The sequence below is a fragment of the Toxorhynchites rutilus genome, chromosome 1 (genome assembly GCF_029784135.1).
Source record: "Toxorhynchites rutilus septentrionalis strain SRP chromosome 1, ASM2978413v1, whole genome shotgun sequence".
Lineage (NCBI taxonomy): Eukaryota > Metazoa > Arthropoda > Insecta > Diptera > Culicidae > Toxorhynchites > Toxorhynchites rutilus.
Window position 1 is genome coordinate 70,080,111 of NC_073744.1, and position 23,864 is coordinate 70,103,974.

The window sequence follows — 23,864 nt, forward strand, 5'->3', positions numbered from 1 at the left end:
CGGTCTGACAGACCAATGCGCGAGTATAGGAGTGTTAACGTGCATATTATTCTATCGAGGGAAATGAGAGAAGAAAATAGAAGCGAACGAGAAGAAGTTTATACCATGAACTAGGTAACAATATCAAAAGTAACAATATGATTGAAAACAAAACCATCAACAGCTGCAGCAGCCATCCAACACACACAGCGACGCATTATTATTTGATTCAAAAACACCGCATCGCAATGTGAACGGTGCTGGTGGAACAAAATATTCCTCGCTCAATGATTCTGGTCTAGCGACTTCTTATGGACTCGGAAATTACTGAACCAAACGACGTGAAAATTTGCGAGACCCCTTACCCCCTCTAAGTTGGGGTTGTCATGCAAATGAAACACAATTAAAAAAAATCAAGCAAATGGAACCAAATTCGGCATATGGAGGTTTGAGGGTGCAATAAAATTTTTTATGGTGAATTGACGCTCCTGGAGGGGGGGTTTGTATAACTCAATAACTAATCAAGTAAACGGAACCAAATATGAATGGCAGCCCCAATATCACACATTTTTCAACCAACCATATTCGAACCAAACTTGACAATTGAATATTTTCGGAAAACACTGGAAGAGAAAGGGAAAATTCAAAAAATTGAACTCCCATATGTACTACAATTACATTGTGATGAGCGTCGTTAGTCTAATTGATGTTTTATGTCTACATAAATAAAAATGGATCGCCACATGTGTTGGTAATCGCAAAACTCGAGAAAGGAATCGTCCGTTTTGGGCTGTCTTTTTTTACCGTATTTTAATATCAAACATGTATTCCATGTAACGGAGAAACATGTTTTTTTTCAAGTGATTGAAGAATCTTGAACACTAATTGTGAATGCCAGACAACATCATCGAAACAGCTATGAAAACCTCTCAATAAAATGTTATTCCTGAGTCATAGCGTTTCATGTCATGAAAATCAGTAGAATAAAATTGTGTTGATATCAATACAATTATTATTTTTACGTTTAATGGGTCTATGATGTAAGTTTTAGCAACTTTAACATTGGGTAAGAAAATTGTATTGCAGAGCTCGGAACACTGCCACGGCTGCCTATGCTTTCAAAAACAGTAAACGGAAAAGTATTACATTCAATCAAATTGCCTCGGCCAACGAAGAACGGGTTAAGGCTCTCCAACGTGAATATGTGAAAACAATACGATCAACGAAGGAAAATATTAATGAAATATCAAGATCGAGTTTCTACGCGGAAGAACTTGTTAATACCAATAGAGCCCTAATTCGCATGTGTTATAAATTTGCTCGAGTTACGCTTGCGTATAATCAGAATTTTACTTCATATGCAAATGCACCTTCTATATATATATTTATATTTGCAATTGTTCATCGGAACATATCATTCATACATTTTACTTTAGTATTGAATTGTTATTTTTTTTTCAAATGTATTCAAAAACTCGTGTCAATGAAGCGCCACACAATCTGATAATTGAATTGATATATTTAAGTGTGCTTTGCTTTTCTCTCACAAACACTTTTACCCCATTTTTACATGTGGGTTTACCTATACTACTACAATGGCTAGCTTCCACCTTCACCTTAAAGTATTCATAACAAAAAGTTGATGGGTCTGAGCCTAGGGGCACGGACGGGATCTTGATTTAGGACTGTGATTGTGTGTAGTAATTGCATTTAAATTGAGTTTTTCATTGTTCAAAATCTGTATTTTTTTCTCATTAGATACATCAAATGGATGCCCTGGAAAAACCGTTTCCTGTATGTACTTGTATTCTTTAAACGGGTTAGATGACATAAAGTGGTAGAATTCGGTACCGCATTTTGTGAAAAAATGTACATAAAAATACCATTGAAGCCATTACTACCCTTTTCTTCTGTTTATTCATTCATACAGAAGAAGACAAAGAGTCATCATGTATCATTTTTAAACACAAGTCTAAATAGTTAAGACCTACATAAATATGAGCCTGAGTCAAATCAATCTATGACTACAAAAATATATTATAGATAAAAATAGCATTATCTCCTTCGTTACCGCGATGTCCGGAACATTGTTTGTAATAACTTTAAAGACCTGTAAGATCGCGACTACTCAAGCTATCATAATCTGATTTACGTGGGTATACCCTTTCGATCTTCTAAATCAGCAGCCATTTAAATTCATTTATTGCATTCTCACATAACCAAACAACATACTCGATCTCGATATCATGACATCCTGGACCACAATTACCCAAATTGTTAGTAGTGAGACCTACACGATAAAAACATGAATTGAGCACAAACTGATTGGACAACATACAATATAATAGAAAAGTAATGCTTATTATCGGTAAATGGAGAATCATTCATTTTACGCATCAACTCACATTATGAGCTAACGCCCGAATTTAGGCAAAAAGATTGCTCGTTGCTTTGGGGAGGGAGCGAGTGGATAGTGCAATCGAAAGAAAACATACCCAATTAAATCGTCAAATTGTTAACTTTTTTCACTATATTCACTGTTCATGTTTCAAGCAAAAAAAAAACAATTCTGTAATGTGCGTTTGAAAACTCTTAATAAATCGTTACATTTTTCGTAGAGTGACCCCCCCATATAGAAATCAAAGACATAGTCCTATGTCAAAACCACATTCTGGGCGGGACAGTAAACAATAGAATTAATAAGTAAATTTCATTGTTCTCTACCTTGCTTTGAAAAATCCCAAACTCCCTTTCGACCACTCTGTCGTAATCCCTCGAGCCTAAATCGCTCCAGTTTGCATCGCGTCGTTACTCCGTCGAGAAACTACGTGGCGCTAGTGTCTCCTCATTCCGCAGCATTATCCTGTGTTGATATTTTCCGAAGTCACTCATAGTCACCCACTCACGCTGGTGGGATTTACGTACGTACAGAACATTGCTGGTTCTCCGGCAGGGCGCATGTCCTTCCCAGCACACCCGAGCATCCGAATCGATAAGGGTTGCTCAAATCCTGTGGACGAGTAGAAGAGAGGGAGAGAGAGAGTGCGCGCCCTCGCTGAGCATGGATTGAGGTTAGAATGGGGCGAAATCAAAGAGCGAATGAAAATAAGGTGTTGGTGGTTTGGGGCAAAATAGTTCCACTCGGCTGGGGTTTGGAAAATTGAAGCAAAGCCGGAGCACGGTTTTGGGTTTGGATCTGGGAGGCTGCCGCCGTCAGCTGACGGGTTTGCGAGAGGAAGAGTTTTCGCGAGATAAAACCGCTACGAGAGGGAGTAGAGCGGAGTAGAACAGAGCGTATGAGCCTTTCGGTGGAGTCCGGTGGGTCCTGGCTGTGCTAGGAATCGCGAGGCTCAATAGTTTCAGCGTAACATCTACGTCCATCGGATGTGTCCGTGGGCTTTTTGCGGTTGATTTGCGTATTCGGTCGGGTTTTCACGCGGTGGTACACGGTACATTTCTGCTGGTTGGCAGCGGTCGCGCCTCGATAGGATTTTGCACTTTGCACGAACCTTAGCCGTGGTGAGTGCTGTGTGATTGGCAGTGATTGCATCGACGACTGTCGGGGTGTTTCACAGCTTCCACAAGGTGCAAGGTGAGATCAGTGGGGAAGAGAATTTGTGCAGCCTGCTGGTAAATTATATGTACGAAAGGAGGCTTTACCTCGCCGTTTGATTGCAACCCGAGGGGGAGGGTTCTGTGTGCTGTATCTTTCGGTGGATGCTACTACGATGGAGAAGTGATGTGAGTGTTCGGAAATGTGTGCACAGCAATGGAATGGTTATTAAATCGATGACGTCGGCAGTGCTAGTATTGATGCTGCGGCTGCTGGGTGATCCCGGCTGTGATAATGATAATGGATGCTCACTGGTGTAATGCTGCCCTCCTCGGGCCCTCGATGGTCATGCCTCGTTACGGCACTTGGGTAGCAGATGCATTGGAAGGATCCTTCCGTACCACAGTCGATTGAACCTGTCGGGTGACTATGATAACGGTTGTTGAGAATGGATTGAGTTCAGGTGTGCGTCGGTACAATCGATAGGAAATAATCGTTCAGTCCACGTGAGTGTTGTGAATAACGTTTTTGCTGGTACTAGCCGTTGTTGTTACTGTTCTGGAAATATGCTCATATAACCATCGAAAGTGTTCAGAACAGTGTTCGAAACGGTGTTCTGTGTTTTAGATGCCGTCACTATTACGAGACCGAGGATTATACAGAAAGCTTCAATTTATTGTTTCAATTCGTATATGGGACACTTTGATCTGCTGCACGAATCTGAGAGTGGTGCGCGAAAGGGGGCAGTGCTAAAAATTTCGAGCAAACTAAGTAACTAAGAGGATAAGCGATAACATAAAAACATACATCAAAATTTGTTTCTGTCACACGTCAGCCATTTGAATGTGGCCAAAAAAAATCAAATCAACAAGAAGAGCTGCTGACAAGATAAAATATAATTCACGGTGAATCGGCAGCGAGCCACACAAGGAAAAAAACCGATGGAAAGTGATAAAAAGTGATGAAAATTGATTGTTTCCTGGCGAAAGTGCTGAGCAGCAGCAAATTCTCACAAATACAAAGTGTGCTGAGTGTGTAGCGGTGCGTGTGTAACGAAGTAAAATTGGCTAAACTTCCGTTCAACTTCTGCCACCATCCTACTGGCGGCTGATGATTATGGCATGAAAATTTGTGCCGCCACGTTGTGGTGCTGAAGGAAGACAGGCCTTGGTCACATTGTAACGAGATAGCGAGAAAAAAAAACTTTTCCCATGAACAACCGCTCCGCAACTTCCGGCCGGGTGGATTAAAAATGGAATACCATACCGGATGCGAGCTACCAAATTTGTAGCCCAACAGCAAAACAAAAAAACGTTCCACTAGCAATTCGGGGCAACACGAAGAGAACACCATAGACAGGACCTCTGGAATTAAGCGGTAAAGTTATATGCTGAGTTATAAATTCTCATAAACATGTTACCCCCTATTGATTGCTGGTGTTGAGGGTGGTCCTCGTGGCCTCGGTGCTTACCGTTGTCGGTTAGTTGCTCGTTAGTAGCGGATCTGAAAGCTTCGCACATTCAGAGTACACTGTGCTATGCTCACGTGTGCTACATTTGCCAGCGGATATGTTCTTCGGATATGTACTACAAGCGCATGGGGCACACCAAACAGCACACGAGAGTCTAATAAACGTAGTGATGAGTGGGAACTTTCAGAACATTCCTGGTCTCACGATGTACACACAATGCGCTGAGTAATGGTTCGTTATTGTCTCTATAGCTTAGTGGAATTTGAAGGGCTGTTGAAGCTGCCATCGGTCGCATTGTTTATTTTTAGCAATCGCTATTGTGTATGATGGGAGGATTCGTGTCACAACAATGGCAGGGATAATGACTTTCGTTTTATGTACATAGCCTCCGGCAGTTGTCTGTTCGTAGAACGATAGGAAAAATCACTCCTTTCTTCCGTCGAATAAACACGAATAATGCAAGAGGTTCCCTTTTTTAAGGAAACCGATCCAATGGTTTATGATTGGTTATGTTCATGTTTTGAATAATCGTGAATACTGTCATGAGTGGAACATAACCGGATTTTTTAGCTCATGCTTTGTCTATTGGTTAAGTTTTTTGTGTCACATATGCACAACTGCTCTGTTACAACTGAACAAAACATGCAACATGAACTGTTACATGCAAAAATTATATCGCACCTACATCGCAAAAAGATGACGAGACGGGGGTATATGAGTACGACATGCAAATACGACATCCATCAATATACGAGAGTCGTTTGAAAAGTTCGTGTAAAGTCAGACAGATGGCACTACTGACACGTATCGAGATTGTGTTTAGTTAGTAGCATCTCTGGGAAGAACCAAGTTTCAGCCGGATCGGGTTTATTTCTTTGTGTTTGGCATTCGTTTGAACTGAGAAAGTCGCGTGATTTTTTTACACCATGACAACGCACCAGCTCAAGTCCCAGCAGTTGTGGTCTCAAAAGTAATGGAAAAAGGGGTTCCAACTTGTTTCACCTTTTCCCCTGACTTGGTTCTCCCGGACTACTATTTGTTCTGCAACTTGAAGAAATTACCGGCGGGGAAAAGATTTTATTCAAACGAGGAGGCGATTGCAGAAATGAATGGCTATTTTTTAAACTTGAACAAATCTTATTATATAAATCAAAACCAGAGCTGCGTTGGACGAAATGTATAAACATGAAAGAGATTATGTTCAAAAATAAAAAAAAGTTTACTCCAAACAACTACGTGATTTTTTTTGCACGAACTTTTCACTTTTCAAACAAGCTTATTATATTAGGTGTACCGTAAGTTTCTTCGGTTTTATAACAGATGGCGTAACTTGATTACTATTCCAGTGAATCAAATTTCCAGACATTCGTTGGAAAGCTACTGTCATTGCGCGTCTTTTTCAGTATATGCCAAAGAGTTGAAGCGTAAACAACATCATTTTTTTTCACTTCGAATATGTCGAATTTTTGTACCAACGAGAGTGTTTTTGGGGTGAGTGTTACTTCAGTACTTCAATATGAAGAAAAAGTTACGGAAAATCATCACATTTTGGTGGAAGAAGACCATGCTCCGACTGAGCAAACGTGTCAGACGTGGTTTGCACGGTGGTCATTTTGACTTGGAACACAAAGAACGTTCCGGACCGCCAAAAAAGTTTGAAGATGAAGAATTGGAGGCTTTACTCGATCAAACCGTTACAAACGCAACAATAACTTGCAGATACACTTGGAGTAGCTTGGAATGATCCGAAAGATAGGACATTGGGTGCAGTATGAATTGAAGCCACGAGATTTTTTTTTTTTTTTTCCAAAATAGCCACGAAGATGTCGAACGTCGTTTTTTCACGTGCGAACAACTGCTCCAACGGCATAAAAGAAAGAGTTTTTTGAACCGAACCGTTACTGGCGATGAAAAGTGGGTCAATTACGACAATCCTAAACCTCTACCGACGACAATTGATGCGTTTGAGCCGTACACTGAAGAAAAAACGTCCACAGTACGAGCTAAGATACAATAAAGTTATTTTGCAGCACGACAATGCTCGGCCGCATGTCACGAAGCCGGTCAAAAAATACTTGGAAACGCTGAAATGGGAGTACCTATCCCACCCGCCGTATTCTCCAGACATTGCTCCGTCCGATTACTACCTTTTTCGATCGATGCAATATGGCCTGGTTGAACAGCACTTCTCCAATTTTGATGAAGTCATAAATGGGATCGATTCGTGGTTAGCTGACAAACCGGCCGATTATTTCCGCCAAGAGATCCATGAATTGCCAGAAAGATGGGAAAAAGTTGTGAGGCAATACTTTAAATATTAAATTTGTAACCATTTTTGCAGAATAAAGCATTAATTTTTGGGAAAAAACGAAGCAACTTACCGGTACGGTAAAATCGGCCAAACCTCATTGGAACACGGAGGAGAAAATGAAGGGCCTGATCACGTACGTCACTTCACGGTGAGAACGGAATGTATTGTATGTAATTTGTATGTACTTTATTTCGTTTTCACCGTGAAGTGACGTTCGTGATCAGGCCTAAATTAAAAATCACACAGGAGCACCACAAAAAGAGATACGAAGAGCTTTCGTAAACGATCAAACGTTGACACATGTCCATCAACGGTGAACAAGAGTTACATTGAAGGTGTACCTTCGGGAACGAATTGACATTTCGAGTACCGCACGAATATGCGATCGAAAAAATCTCATAGTCTAGCCTATAACCATTTTTGAAATATTAAAAACCTTTTTTTTAAATGTATGCAAACAATTTGAAGAAAACAAATTTCTTGTCGTTGTAATACATAATCCTTGAACAGAATTTATTGGAAACTGCCTTTATATTTGCGATCATTATTTATTAAACAATTAATCATCAAAGACGAAGGGGACATTTTTCATTCAAACAATAATATCTTTGAATTGAAAGGTGCTATAGTAACGTTAAGGGAACCAAATGAAAGCTGATTAATAGGGATTTGCTATTTAATTAGTTGGTAAAAAAAAATGTTAGTCCAAAAAATCCATGAAGAGTTTTTTTTATATATTTCCCGGTATTTTTGTTCGCTACATCTGCATACACACCAAGATAAAAATTTGTTCGAGAATATTCCAAAACTTGAAAGAGTTTAGCTTTAAAATCATGTATATCCTATCTTTATGCGTTCATTCTATGTAAAAAATTCGTATTTCTTTTGTAATGAAAAAATCAACAATTACTTTTTGGACTACCCAATAGTTGGGAAACAACTTACAAAGAGAAAACTGGAAATTTATGCCCTCAGAAATGTTATCCTGAAAGGATTTTTCGCTATTTGATTTCGTTGGAAAGTTATAGCCAAAAGTATGAAGGGATATATAATAGTATTGCCGTACGAATTTTAAAACGCGTTTTCTCGAAACCATGTTATTTCAACTGGTGATATCGATATTTCAGGATCTACTCGACAGATTTGGCTGACATTTTTTATCAACATGTAAAAATGAATTATCTAAGGCGTTACATAACCGTTTTTTTAATATTAAATTTTTTCGATTTTTTAAAAATCGCTATTTAGAGATTTTTCATAAAAAATATCTCACTTTTAACAAAAATGGCCGCCGTTTTGACAATTTTTCGAATTTTCAAAAACCCGTATGTAACGCTATAGATATTGTCCTAAAGTTTCAAAATATTCATTGGAAGTTGTTCTAAGACACCCCGTTGCTTCAGAACCGATACCACCAGCAAGGTACCGATTTTCAGACAGCATCTACGCAACCAGCTGTCAACAGGGTCATAATCATTATTCGTGCACTCAAAAAATGGAAAATACATCTTCAAATATACCTTAAATAATAACCGAAATACACGAACACTTCACTTTATTCGTAACATCCGAAAAAAATCCACGAAAATTCATTATTTTCCGACCTTCCAGAAAGGGGTCCCCCCTTAATACATTTGATTCCCATAAGGTGAAGGTGGAAGCTAGCCATTGTAGTAGTATAGGTAAAACCACGTGTAAAAATGGGGTAATAGTGTTTGTGAGAGAAGAGCAAAGCACATGTAAATAGATCAATTCACTTATCAGACTGTGTGGCGCTTCATTGACACGAGTCTTTGAATACATTTGAAAAAAAAAAAAACAATTCAATACTGAAGTTAAATGTATGAACGATATGTTCCGATGAACCATGCCAATTGCAAACATAAATATATAGAAGGGGTATTTTTGCATATGAAATAAAATTCTGATTATACGCGAGAGTAACATGTGCAAATTTATAACACATGCGAATTGGGGCTCTTTTGATATTAACAAGTTCTACCGCATAGTAATTCGATGCTGATAATTCCTCAATATTTTCCTTCGTTGGTCGTATTGTTTTCACATATTCACGTTGGAGAACCTTAACCCTTCTCTTCGTTGGCTGAGACATTTTGATTGAATGTAATACTTTTCCGTTTATTGTTTTTGAAAGCATAGGCAGCCGTGGCAGTGTTCCGAGCTCTGCAATACAATTTTCTTACCCAATATTAAAGTTGCTAAAACTTACATTATAGACCCATTAAACGTAAAAATAATGATTGTATTGATATCAACACTATTTTATTCCATTGATTTTCATGACATGAAAGGCTATGACTCAGGAATAACATTTTATTGAGTGGTTTTGATAGCTGTTTCGATGATGTTGTCTGGCATCAGTGTCGAAAAAATAACGATGCTTTCACCAATACAAACAAAACCATTGCCGAAGATTGAAAAATGAAAATTTAACTTTCAGAGCACTTGCTCGAGTTTTCCGACGTTTTTCACTATACAGTGCGACAGCAGATGAAAATTTAATATCTTGTGAGTAATCGATTAGATTTTGGTTGATATTACTTCATGGGAAGTGTGCGAAAACGATCATTTTCTTCACATAGTTTCGCGCAATTATTGATTTTCGGGCGAGGGGTGAGGGACGGAGATGAAAGAAATGAGCGCCATTGTGGCAGCCATTTGTGGCTAGCATCCACCTTCACCATAACGTTACTATAGCACCTTTCAATTCAAAGATATTGTTGTTTGAATGAAAAAATTCCCCTTCGTCTTTGATGATTATTTGTTCAACAAATAATCATCGTATCGCAAATCTAAAGACAATTTTGAAAACTCCAATATATTTTATCAAAAAAAAAACAGCATGAAGTCTTTGGTCAAGCAAATTATCAAAAGAATATTCTATGTGCAGCGATTTTTTTGTAGATGGTAATAGAGTTGCCACTTCCTTTTAAAGGGTTAAAACTAACTATTGAACAGCTGAAAAAATCTGGCGTTCTGATTGGTCGAATGGCAGAAGTAACGATCTCCACATGTAATGTAGTGATGATGATGCAACATGTTACATCACGCCAAACAGAGATATGAATCACGGCACTGCGACATATTCTGTTAGAGAAAGACGAATGGACAGCAAAGTTCGAAGCCTCTTAAAAACAAAAAGGAAGAAGAATAATATATTCTGCTAATGACACTCTAGACAGCGATCAGCCAACGTCATGTTGGAACTAAGAGTCAATTTCAAGATATTTCTACTTTGACAATCGCTCGGGTAGCTTAGTGCAATCATTCTTTACAATGAATCATGCGTTTGTTATATGAAGAATGCGTTTGGTTTGTATGTAAATTTTGAAAACTGAAACAAATTCTTCATTATTGGCCTCCAGCAAAAAAGTCGGAAACGGGTGAGAACCAGTCTTTCTAGACTATTGTTTTGGCCGAACCAAGAAAGTGTGGTGATTTATAGTTTGTGAAGATGGGTGGGATGAATGTTTTTCCAGGCTATATCCCAGTTTCTGTGGACCGGATGTTTCACCCAACGGGTGATGTCAGTTGGAGGACAGAGAATCCCTTGAGGTTTATCTTTTCTCCCCTCGTCAGCCAGTTTGTCGGTGGCTGTTTTTTTCCCTAGAACTCCGGAATAATCAGGGAACCATTGAAATATTTTTTTCTGTAAAGTATGCGTTTGTTGCTTTGTTTAGTTTATATGAAGTCGCTTCCGCACATCACGTATGAAAAACTTTTAAGTTTGAAGCCTCTAGAATATAAACAAAAGTAAAAAGCCGATAATATTGAATCAGGCGAAAGGAATTAGGAATTATTCCACTCAGTGACTTTTTTTCGTTTCATTCTGGACAGGGATCAGTCAAAGCTATATGCTGAGGCCTAGCTGTTGAAAAATAAATGTAAAACATCAAAACTAATATTTGTGTTTCTCAAACCCACATTGGGTCGAGTTATTGGAGAGTACAGCTCCACTAAATTTATTTATCTGGCCGAACAAAGTTAATTTTTGGGCCTAAATAACCATATTCTTGATGAATGATAATTCAGAGGAAGATTCCAAATCCGGACGAATCAAAATTTCACAACGGAATTGATTATAAAGGGTGTGTCACATCAAATTGCATCACGGAAAAAACGCTGTGGAAATTCGCCCAGTAGACCGATCCTTTTGAAAATTTTAGACAGTAAAATAAAAACTATTAAACAACTTTTGGCATTTTCTTTTTATTCATACTTCGAGCCCAAGCCCGTATGCTCGCACCTTCCTCTTTACCCCGTCCATAAGGTTCTGTACAACGTCAGGTTGTAGTTTTTTTTGAACAGAGATCCATTTTCTCTTGAAGTCCGCCTCCGATTTGACAACTTTTGGGTTCTTCCGGAGGGCCTGCTTCATAATCGCCCAATATTTCTCTATTGGGCAAAGCTCCGGCGCGTTGGGCGGGTTCATTTCCTTTGGCACGAAGGTGACCCCGTTGGCTTCGTACCACTCCAACACGTCCTTTGAATAGTGGCACGAAGCGAGATCCGGCCAGAAGATGGTCGGGCCCTCGTGCTGCTTCAATAGTGGTAGTAAGCGCTTCTGTAGGCACTCCTTAAGGTAAACCTGCCCGTTTACCGTGCCGGTCATCACGAAGGGGGCGCTCCGCTTTCCGCAAGAGCAGATCGCTTGCCACACCATGTACTTTTTGGCAAACTTGGATAGTTTCTGCTTGCGAATCTCCTCCGGAACGCTGAATTTGTCCTCTGCGGAGAAGAACAACAGGCCCGGCAGCTGACGAAAGTCCGCTTTGACGTAGGTTTCGTCGTCCATTACCAGGCAATGCGGCTTCGTCAGAATTTCGGTGTACAGCTTCCGGGCTCGCGTCTTCCCCACCATGTTTTGCCTTTCGTCGCGGTTAGGAGCCTTCTGAACCTTGTATGTACGCAGGCCCTACCGCTGCTTGGTCCGCTGGACGAATGAACTTGACAAATTCAGCTTATTGGCGACATCCCGGACCGAACTTCTCGGATCACGTCTAAACTGCTTAACTACGCGCTTGTGATCTTTTTCACTGACGAAGCATCCATTTTTGCCGTTCTTCACCTTCCGGTCGATGGTTAGGTTCTCGAAGTATCGTTTTAGTACTCTGCTGACCGTGGATTGGTCGATTCCCAGCATCTTACCGATGTCCCGATGTGACAACTCCGGATTCTCGAAATGAGTGCACAGGATTAATTCACGACGCTCTTTTTCGTTCGACGACATTTTTCCAAATTTACGAAAAATTGACAGTGAAGCATGGCCAACGTGATCTATACATTCTTATCTGATTATAAGCGAAAGCTGAAGATATAATTCCTAAAAATTAAATTTCTACAGCGTTTTTTTCCGTGATGCAATTTGATGTGACACACCCTTTAGTAGGAATTTCAGAAGACTATGTCACAAGTAACAGAAAGAGTGGAGATCGGCTTGGGTGATCACATATTCCCTGTAATGAAATCTAGATTGTGTCATGAATTTCACTATTTTAGGGGTTTTCAAGCTATGAACGGTTCCAAAAATAAGGACTTGTGTCGTTTGACGAGAATATTCAACAGATCGTTTGATTGCTCCGGCTCTATTGAAGTTTTTTTTTTCCAATTCATTTATTTGTAAGGCTCAATAAGGAGCCGCTAATTCAAGTTTTGTTTATACAAAGTTTCAACTAATTGCTATGTTTAGTAGGATCCGACCGAATACTCGCGGTTTACTCGAGGTTAAAAGGGCAACAATTTCTGTGGGACAGGACAGGTTAAGGATTAGGATAAGGAGTACCGTTGTCTCAACAGAGGGTTTCCACACGCACTGTAGCATTGTGCATAATGACCAGGGATATCATCTGGTGTTCGACTAACGACGAGGGTGGGCGACGGTGAGATGAGGGTACAAGACAAACAAACTAATAACGAAAAAGAAAAACACAACAGCATTAAATTTTTATACTAGATCGTTTCACAAACATATAGATCAGCTGCATATAGCAGATGTCTCGAGTTCACAACACGTCTCTAACAGGAACATAGGGTTGTCTTCCTTGGGCCTCAAGGGCGTTCAAAAGGTACTCTCTGGCTGCGTAATTATCCGTACATTGCCAAACTGCGTGATCGATTTCGACATCGTAACCGTTTCCACACCGACAGACATTGCTTTGAACAAGATTTATTCTGTGGAGATGCACATCTAGCGAGTAGTTGTTGGACATAAGTCTACTCATTACACGAATGAAGTCACGACTTACGTCCAAACCTTTGAACCACGCTCTCGAAGAAACATTTGGAATAATTGAATATAACCACCGCCCAAGACTTCCAGTGTCCCAATCGGTTTGCCAACTCAAGAGAGAACTCTGACGTAGTAATTGGAAAAATTCATCGTATGAAATCTGTCTATCAAACAATTCGCCTTCCTGGGCACCCACCTTTGCGAGAGTGTCCGCTTTCTCATTGCCAGGAATTGAGCAATGAGAGGGGACCCATACAAAGGTTAGCTATTGAAGGTTAATATAGACGAAATGTCAACTGAGATCCAAAAAGTGACCCTGCAGGAATGCAAAACAAATTTCCGGGTTCGGGTTCGATTCCCGTTCTGGTCGGGGGAATGTTTCGTCAAAGAAATTTCCTCCGACTTGCACTGTGGCCACGCGTATTCTAGAGCTTGCCACTCAGAATGCATTCAAGACGTGTTATTTGACATAGAAATCTCAATTAAGTACTATTAAAAATGATGCAAGTAGTACTATGTTGAGACGGCGAAGTTCCTGTAGGAATGTTAGTATCATTTAAGAAGAAGTGGACACAATTGTAGAGAATAATAGAGACATATAGTGATGTAGTTTCTATTAATCGATTATTGATCGAACGATTACTGCGCAATCAATAATCGATTAACGGAGACGGAGACAAATTATTCAATTCGCTTTGTAGTCATTTGTAGCGTGCAGAACTCACAGCTACGGTTCCGCCACTGTTCCGGGGATTCTTTAAAGGCGAGTGGCTTAAGCGCCACCTCTAGGAGGACCACTCACGCGAGATTTGCCCGGCAAAGGACCAGTCTTGAAACTGGCCTCTGAACATTGTTGAAGAATCGCTCGAACAGTGACTCTTCCCAAAATGTTTCCTAAATGCGTTCCTATGACTTGCTCGGCTACTCGCTCAAAGGATCGGAGGAAATTCGCAGCTGAACCTGGATAAAAAGGCACAACAAATTGCTCTTCACTCGAATCCTTCTGCTGTCCAAATATTACCTCTCGTTTCAGAAACAAGAGTGGGACTCCAAACATATACCCAAAAAAATCAAACAGACTACAGTATCACGAACGATCATAAAACGTACGGTTTCTCCAAATAACAAAACTAAATATCATTTAAACATTTATTAACTAGCTAAATTACAATTTCATTTTCCCTAATATCCCTAACAATTCCGTGCCACGTGCGTCTCCATTTTCTTAAGCGTAAACTTTATTTCAGTGATCACTGTCTCATCAGTTCCAAGTTTAAAAATACCCACCCACATGCGCATGTTATAACGGGATGGGTACTCACGTTTTGACTTTAAAGCTCTGCTTGTTCTGTCCGGAGTGCTGTAGTGACGTAGCACTCCCTTCCGACGGAAATAGACTTGTCGGGAAACTTTAACTCCAACCGTGGGGTCAGAAGTGCGTCCGGCTGATTGAGTGCGATGCGCCGAGCTTCCAAGGAGTGTCTACCTGGGAAATAATCCCTCACAAACAGCCGTCGAACGGCTGTTCGACGCAATAAGAATTTGAACTTATGGCTTACAAACTAAACTTTACCTGTTTGAGTTTTATTTCACAAGCACAGACACTTAACGGATATCTAAAGTCTTCGAAAACTTTCGTTAAATTCCCTATCAAGAACAAACAACATTAAGCACATTTGAAAAAACCGTTTATACAGAATTTACTTGTAAAGTCACACCGCGACGCGATTTTGAAAAATCGCACTGCTGCCTCTTCCACTGATTGGATCAAAGTGGACGAGCAAAAGCGTTCGAGTCCCTTGAAACAATTAGCCTTTTTACTTCAGGAGATCAATATTTGTCGAAGCAAATAATGTTCTTTTTGAACCGCGAATTTCCTCAAACCCCCAGTCACGTAGCCAAACAAGTCATAATTGTCCGCTCTTTTTTGTCAAGGTTGAGCTAATTCTCGCGATTCTTCCACGAAACCTGGCTTCTTTATTTTCCTCGCGCATGAGTGACCACTTAGAGCGTAGCTTAAGCTACTCGCTCTTAGCATGCTTTACTCGCGCTCTTCGATGTGGTGTTGCGTACAACAACACAACTATTTCATGCAATATATGAAACCCATTGCGTGCAATTTCCACGAAGAAAAAGTCCGTTTCATTTATACTGAATCATTATGTTACAGTAGAAGTTTGGCAAGTGTTAATAGGAAAATTAAATCATGCACGGAACAACATTTAAATATTAACGTTATAATTCCACCAACGAATAAATAAATAAATAAATAAATAAATAAATAAATAAATAAATAAATAATTAAATAAAAAATAAATTAATAATGAATAAATAATAAATAAATAATAAATAAATAAATAAATAAATCTACCAAAAGTGGGTGGATAATATATAAAAAAATCATCTAGAAAGTAAGTGTATGTACAATATTGAAAATAATTACATAACACTTAACGGAATATTAACATGAAATGTTAAACACTACAATACACAAATGTACACCTGTTACACATTGCTTTTTACTATTATTGGTGTTATTGGTTTTTTTTTTGTAGTCAGTACTCTCGTCAGTATGCGATTAATCGATTAATCGAAAAGATATAGCCTTATCCTAGATGAATGCTGGTGAACATATTGTTTTACAATCCCTACAAAACATCAAAATGGTTTCAAAAAAATATTTTCGGACAATATCAGATGTCTGGATTAAAGAACACATTCAGAAGATGATTCCAAATCCAGACGGATTGAATTTTCACGAAGAAATTTGTTGCTATGTTATAATACAGCCATTCCATGCCAAACCGGTATTGTGGCCCTCAGATTTCTATGAAAAGTGGTAGATTTTGAGACAACCCTACATTCAAACAAGTCAGGCTGTATGATATCACTTAAAAGCGAAATTGGGACTTGGATACCCATTGTTAAAAAAAAACTTTTTCGTAGTTCTGGTTTTCCGTAAACTCGACTGGAAATTAATGTTTATTTAAAGGTTAACAAATATACAAGTACAAATTACAAACTTACAAATTAGTTTCTTCATTATTTTATCCAATTCGATCCAATATAGAAATAGTCTATGATGTAGTTATTAGGATAATTAGCTGCGTAAACAATGTTAATAAATTCAATATTATTTAATCTGCCGTACGTACACATCAACGTATATATATATTTTAACTATAAATATTTTTAAATATATATTTTAAGACCAATTCAGTTCTTCGAAACTAATAATTTATAGACAAACAATGGAACTTTTTTGCGTTAGCACATGGCGAGAAGTTTTGTCTTCGGTGGATACGGTTTCGGAATAATTCTTCACACCCATATCGATGAGGTTCAGAGAAAATATGTACTCCTTCGTTTTGTAGCGTCCGCCATCTTAGATTTTCAAGATCATGGAATACCCAATTTTATAATGATAGCAGAGATAAAGATGTGTTAAAAATTTCAGATCAATCGATCAACAGGAAGGGGGCTAAATCACATTTAAAGTGGGACAGCGCTACAGACAAAGTTATAAAGTTACAAAGTTACACACGTACATACAAACGGGTGAAGCTAAATAAAACCGTTTAAAAATGAAGTAACGGTGCGCAGGTTTATAGGAAATCATTCTCAATACGGTATTGATTGCCGTCAGTTGAGTAACATAAACAGTCCAAGGTTTAAGGTTCAACATCTTAATAAAGTCACTTTAGATCCCAAGGAGGTTTGGTTTGTGTCACCGATCAGGATTATGAATATCAGAAGGCAAGCTATTCCTGATTGGCACATATAGTATAGAAAAATAAATGGAGCTTACCACAATAGTTCAAAACAATGGACGCAGTGGTTCACATCCAACAGGGGAAAAACGGTTCTGCAAATTTTGAAATACGCAATAATTTTCATTGATGACACCGAAGCCAAAAGATCTATTGGGGCGAGACCTGTCAGTAATGTATCTTTTAATGCGATTGACTTGTTGGTAATTTTCAGTAAGAATATGGGCAATGATAATAGGCCGACGCCTATCAGGAGTCCAAAGAGTTGCTTGTTCCGACGACATATCGTATTCAAGGAGCTGCTAGGGGTGAAGTGGACACGGTCAGGAATGTACAAGGAGAGACGAATATCGATGACGAATTCTCATAAATTGATTGTGTGTTCGATGGAATTTCTTCCCACAACACATTAAATTACAAGGGTGTTCGTCACTGCGTATTTTATTAGTATTCTGAGCGCAAGCTACCATACGCAGACAATGATGTTGAATTCATTCCTATCTTATAGCAAAAGGTGACTTTTGCTTCCGAAAACAACTTTCTGCCTGTTCTAGAGTATGGTTCATTTTATTTCATTCAACATAAAATGAACCATACTCTGGAACAGGCAGAATAGTTGTTTTAGGAAGCATTATGATCACCCCTCCATGTGCCGGAAATTGAACGGTGAAAGTGAATGATTTTGTGGAATACTTGCTTCAAATACCTTATGTGAGTACACCCAGGTTTTTTTACGCGGTTTTTTATGAGGTTTTTTTTACGCGGATTTTCTAATTAACGCGGTACCCGCTTAATGGATTTCTCTGTCTACATCGGCAGTAGAGTGAACAAATCACAAGGGATTCTCCTAGCAACAGCAGATGACCTCATTCGTGAGAGCAACCGAACTATAGCTACCAGAAACCAACGAAATTGCAGGAAAAAGCTACGGGTTTTCGGAAGCAAGTAACACTCAACTTTTTACTTCCGTACTATATAAGGATAGTCCTATTTTGTATCCATCATTAGGTGACATGGTTTTTTTACGCGGATTTTCCAATTAACGCGTTTTTTTTACGCTGATTTTCCAATTAACACGTTTTTTCTACGCAAATTTTCCAATTAACGCGGTTTATTTTACGAGGTACGTATCCCCCGCGTAAAAAAAAACTGGGTGTAATCCAAGCGCATTTGGAATAAAAGCAGGATAGATGTGCAATTGAGCTGGGAACCGCTTACGAGCAGGTATGGGCAAAATCGCATCGAAATTCGTTCAACAACACTCATTCACAGACACCCTTCTATTCTCCGTTTATGCCTCACTTTATTTGAGACAGCTATCCTCTTCGCAAAGTTCATTCTCGATTGGAACGGAAAAATAGAGTCTCGATTCCGCTCTTCTATTCTTAGAAATTTGTGCATTCCCTCATTTGCCTCTCGGAATGATGGTGATAGAATCAAACTGGAAACTTTTGCTTGAGCCAGCGAGTGTCTTTGTGAAATCATTCGTTTTTCACTCAAATAGCAATCAATAGCCTCGATCGCGGCAGTAAAATATAGGTAAATAGTTGAAATCAAGTTTTTTCCTGTGCACTATTGCAATGACATTTTTTGTTGCTAGTATGAAACGATCTAAGCCAATGCAAAAGACCATATTAACCCAAGTTATTGATGAGCGGGAAGTTTCATGTGCACTTGAATGCTGACAAGGAAAAGAGTACAAGGGAAAATAAAATCATACATACACGCAGATTCAATCTTTTTTAACTCACTTGTTATTTTGTTTCGTGCGATCCTTCCAAAGGGGTATTCATTCATAGAATTTTGTTTTCCACTCTTTGTTTTGTTATGTTTTCTATCAGTCCCGAGTGAAGATGGTCGGGGAGTGTAAAATGATTCATCGTGCAATCTCACGATTGTTTGCTACATTCTTTTCGCCATGATTATTCCAAGCAGATACAAGAGCGATTTATAATCAGGTGTGGAGAAATGAGCGAATGAACTTTTCCATACATGCTTACGAGTAAACAGTATCAGTTCAGTTTTCTGCAGCGAGAATCCGATTTCTGCACCCAAAGTTAATTTTTAGCACATGTTATGGCACCCCGATGTATTACATTAAATGAGCTGAAAAATAACAGAAAATGTTCTACTCCCTAATACATGTATATCATTTGTATAATATATATGCTAGAGCCAATATGAGCGAGCGAAACAGGAGACACATTTAAATGAAAGCGTATGAAAGCTTTTCGTATAGTTTGCCAAATACACGGCCCAGACAGAGAAAGATATATTCTCGTTCTTCTTTATCCTCTCAGAAAACACTTTCTCACTTCATATCATGATGAGGTGTAATATTATCATGCCTTTGTATGACAGCACTGGCAGCTATAGGGATAGCGTGGTCGTTTGAAGTAGCTTTGTATTCCAGCCGGCCTTGGAATGACGTCGCATTGACATCGTATGAATTTTTTTTGGTACAATCCCAAATGAAATGAGGAAAGAAAACGGAAAGAGTTGTCTACTCGCATACATACAAACTTTTTTTTACACTTTGTGGACCGCTCACGAGATATCTCGTGTTTCGCGTTCCGTTTTGTTGCGTGCAAGTTTCTGTTCAACGTCTTGCTGGATTTAATGAATAATTAATTATTTCAATTGAAATAAATTGATTGTTTATCATGTAACAACTTCCAAAATCATGCTCATCAGATAGAGAATAGAATCATTCATTCTTCACATAATTCATTTTTTTCTTGATAGTGACTGAGAAAAGTTATAGACTGAAACGTGAGCATGGGTCAATATAGGAAAATTTACAGAATTTTGAAAATCAAAAAAAATATATTCGAATAGAGTTATCGAAATTATTTTACCTATCTTCCAGCCACAATTTTATTAATCAAAAAAGGGTATGAGAAAAGTTATTAGGTGAGTTGTATGGAAAAAATGATTTATGTTAACGAAAATTGAAAAAAGTTATTTGAAAGGACCCCAAAACACATTCTCGAGATAGTACTTATTCGGTATAGAACATTTATAGAATTCCATCTTTAGCAAAATTTCCATTGGTCGGAGAAGGGCCTAAGAAAAGTTATAGTCCAAAACCTATACAACTTGTATGGGGGAAATAAATTAATTTAAAGAAAATTGAAAACAGTTATTTGAAAGGACCCAAAACACATTTTTGAGATAATACTTATTGGATAGAGAATATTTTTACCCATCTTCAGCCAAATTTTCGTCGGCCGGAAAACAGTCTGAGAAAAGGTATGGGCCATAATGTATACAAGTTGTAGGAGGGAAATTAATAGATTTATCGAAAATGGAAATAGAACTTTTTCACACTCGAAAAAAAGATGAAGGAACAGAGTGCGAAGTTGAAATTTTAGGCGATTTTTGAATTGCTTTAAAATCGTGAATTATCAACGCATGAAGATGGGATATAAATCTCTTTAAAGCATAATTTACATAGATTTAAAATTTTTTCGCGGTACACCATAGTAGATGCACTTTGAGTATTTTCTCGAATTCCAAGCCTATTGAGAATGGAGGAAAAAAGAAAAACTCATTTTTTCATTATAGCTCTTATAGTGAACCATATAGGAGAATTGTCTTATTATTATCTGAACAAAATCACACATATCTATAAAAGGCGTAAGAACACATTTAAATACGAATTACAGTAGTACTGAATCTCCAAATACTGAAAAAACTCAATATTTAAACATTTTTTTTAGTACTTCAATTTTTTAAGAATTTATTTTTTGATTATATTTCTCGATATATCATAGTACGATGCACTTTCAGTATTTTTTTTATTTTTTTATCTCAAAGCTATAGAGAATGGCGTGCTAAAAATTGAAAAGTACGTTTTTCACCATAGATCCTATGAATAGGGATTCGAAAAATACAATAGAAATTTTCACTTTTTACTTCCTTACCCAGCCAGACCCTTTCCCCCGTACAACTCGTGAACGTTTTGGCCAATAACTTTTTTCATACTCTTTTCGGACCAACGAAAATTTGGCTAAAGATGAATAAAAATATTCTTTATCGAAGGAGTACTATCTCGAAAATGTGTTTTGGGTCCTTTCAAATAACTTTTTTCAATTTTATTTTAATTAATTTCACCCATACAAGTTGTACAGGTTCTGGCCTATAACTTTTCCTAGACCCTTTTCCGACCAATGAAAATTTAGCTAAAGGTAAATAAAAATATTCTCCTAACTGAATCGAAACTCTTTTCTAATGTTTGGATTGATTCCATGAAATATACCGTCTCTATTGTTACAACATATATAAAAATGTGCAGAAATGAGTTCATTTTTCGGCACTGAGAATAAGTATTATTTTGGGTGCTCTTCCTTTTGGTACCATTCCCTGAACCCGCTTAACACCATGCTTAATACGATCGCTAACACCAATTATATCATTTTAACTTTCAACAATAACTAATTCTTTAATACCGATACCGACTGCCAAATTAAGTTTGACAGCACTTTACTCGGATTGGACGTGGAAAGCGCCCATTAAATGGGTCGTGAACCAATCCAACAACATCGTTGAAAATAAACGACGCGGAAATGTTCTTATATCCGCCATAAATTATATCCAGCATCGGGAGCAGCCCTCCTTTATGCATATCCAGCAGTGTTTTATGATTACTAAATCATAGACGTGTGCATATTTCATGTATTAACCATTAATAGAATAAAATGGAATCAATCACAACAATAAAACAGTTGCTTTCGGTCGTGAATCAATGGAGTTTATCGACAATTTGGGCAGCATTTGAACGCTACTGACATAACTGATTCACTGATGGTTTGGGTACCGGAAACCTGCAAAATTGTCATCATAATAAGCATAACTGGAGCGAGTATTATGTCTCGACAATGAAATCAAATTTCCTGAACTCACAAATGTAGGAGCCTTGATAGATATCACTCTGTCCGCTGTAATGTGAGTATACCTTTCTGCCTATATCAAATAGAGACGGTATTATTTTTCCGCCATCAACGAACCCTTGTCGCAATCCTGCGTTCGGGAAAGCTCCAAATGCTGAAGATTAAACAGCGAATACGTTATTCTGTCAGTAAACGACAACACTAACTGTTCCACGGGAGCTCCGACATTTCGAATCAGCCAGCCAGCGAAGGGGGCGCGTTTATTGAGCGCTGAAACGTTCCCCCCTCTTCCGTTTCGTCTGCCACTTTTTCTGTCGCAGTCATTTATCCTAACCATATTAATGTCTCCCCGAGAGAAAAGTGGAAGGGGTGAAGTGAAGTGAAATGAAATTGGGGAGGAGCTGAATAAGGGAATATGTTCGTGACATTATCGCAAATTTTATCTTTCTTTTTATATAAAGGTTCACTGGATACCGACCGACTGGCTTGGCTTTGATGATTTATGCATCCATTACAAACGACCTGCTCTCGGTACGAAGAGGTAAGGAAGGTGGCGGCTTGACAATTCCCTTTGTTCACCGAAAGCGATCAAATATTTGCCGAACTGCTTCCGGATTTATTGTTGAAAATTCCTAAGTCGTTTAAATTCAACACCCTCCGATGCGTTAAGGAAGGCATGGTGTTTGAATTATTATTTGCTTTGAAGTTTGAGGAAAGATTTTGTGGTTACATCGCTGCAAGTGCGGAGCGAGAAATGATTTCACCTAGAATCACGACATTTATAAGAAACAGAACAGTATAATTATGCTTGCCAAGTGGTGAGAAATTGTCATTTACATTTATGGTAACGCCCAAAGCGAGGCGGGAAATTAAATTGATAGTGTCACAATCAAGCTTTAATTAAAGCAGCGAATATTGCACATCACGGCTCGGAGTCTGCCATTTCTGGTTGCGCCGGATGCGGACTGCCTTGACATATCCGAGAGGGGTTAGAATGAAAATGAGCATTATTGATGTGCTCGCTGCTAGGGTCTCCTTTCCTAGCCGAGGGAAGGCGACCTGCTCGCTAGACTAGCTAGCGATGCAAAGACGGAAACCGCCTGGCGACGGAGAAAATTGGTTAGGATTAGAACAATAATTGTCCTGAGAGCGGGGCGAATATCACGCCTGGTGCGATTTGGGGTTTGGGTGCGATCGGTTTGCCGAGGCGATGAAAGCGATTCAACAATAGCAAACTTTAGTCATGAACATAATACTTTCGTGACACCATCTGGGAGGCGATAATCGTTGTCATTAGAGATTGCAAAGGATAACCACGAGCGGCACACGCAAACGTAATAAGTGATCTTTTATTACACGGCACAGTTAACATCGATGGTTGTTTGAATCATTCGCTTCGTAATATTGTCGGCGGAAGTGAGAAAAAAGATAAACCATTCCTACCCCGAATTAATGGTAATTATTATTAAAGAACTTTTTTATAAGATTGCGAATGCAATGCGTCTCCTCTGTTTTCCCCTATCTAATGGGATCGCCTGGTAGATTGTATGTTTTGATATTACCGGTTTATGTTTATTTGCGATTGACGCAATTTATCCTTCCAGATGTCGAGAACTTTGAAAAATTAAATTGGAGTTG

At 38.6% G+C, this 23,864-nt stretch overlaps 1 protein-coding gene across 1 annotated transcript in view; it reads left to right on the forward strand.

The window, feature by feature from the left end:
* Positions 1-3,325: 3,325 nt before the first annotated feature.
* The window catches only part of LOC129773940 (hemicentin-1), a 569,029-nt gene continuing 548,490 nt past the window's right edge, over positions 3,326-23,864 (forward strand). The window contains exon 1 of the mRNA XM_055777641.1: positions 3,326-4,909. The gene's annotated coding sequence lies outside the window, so the exon portion shown is untranslated. The remainder of the gene's footprint in view (positions 4,910-23,864) is intronic.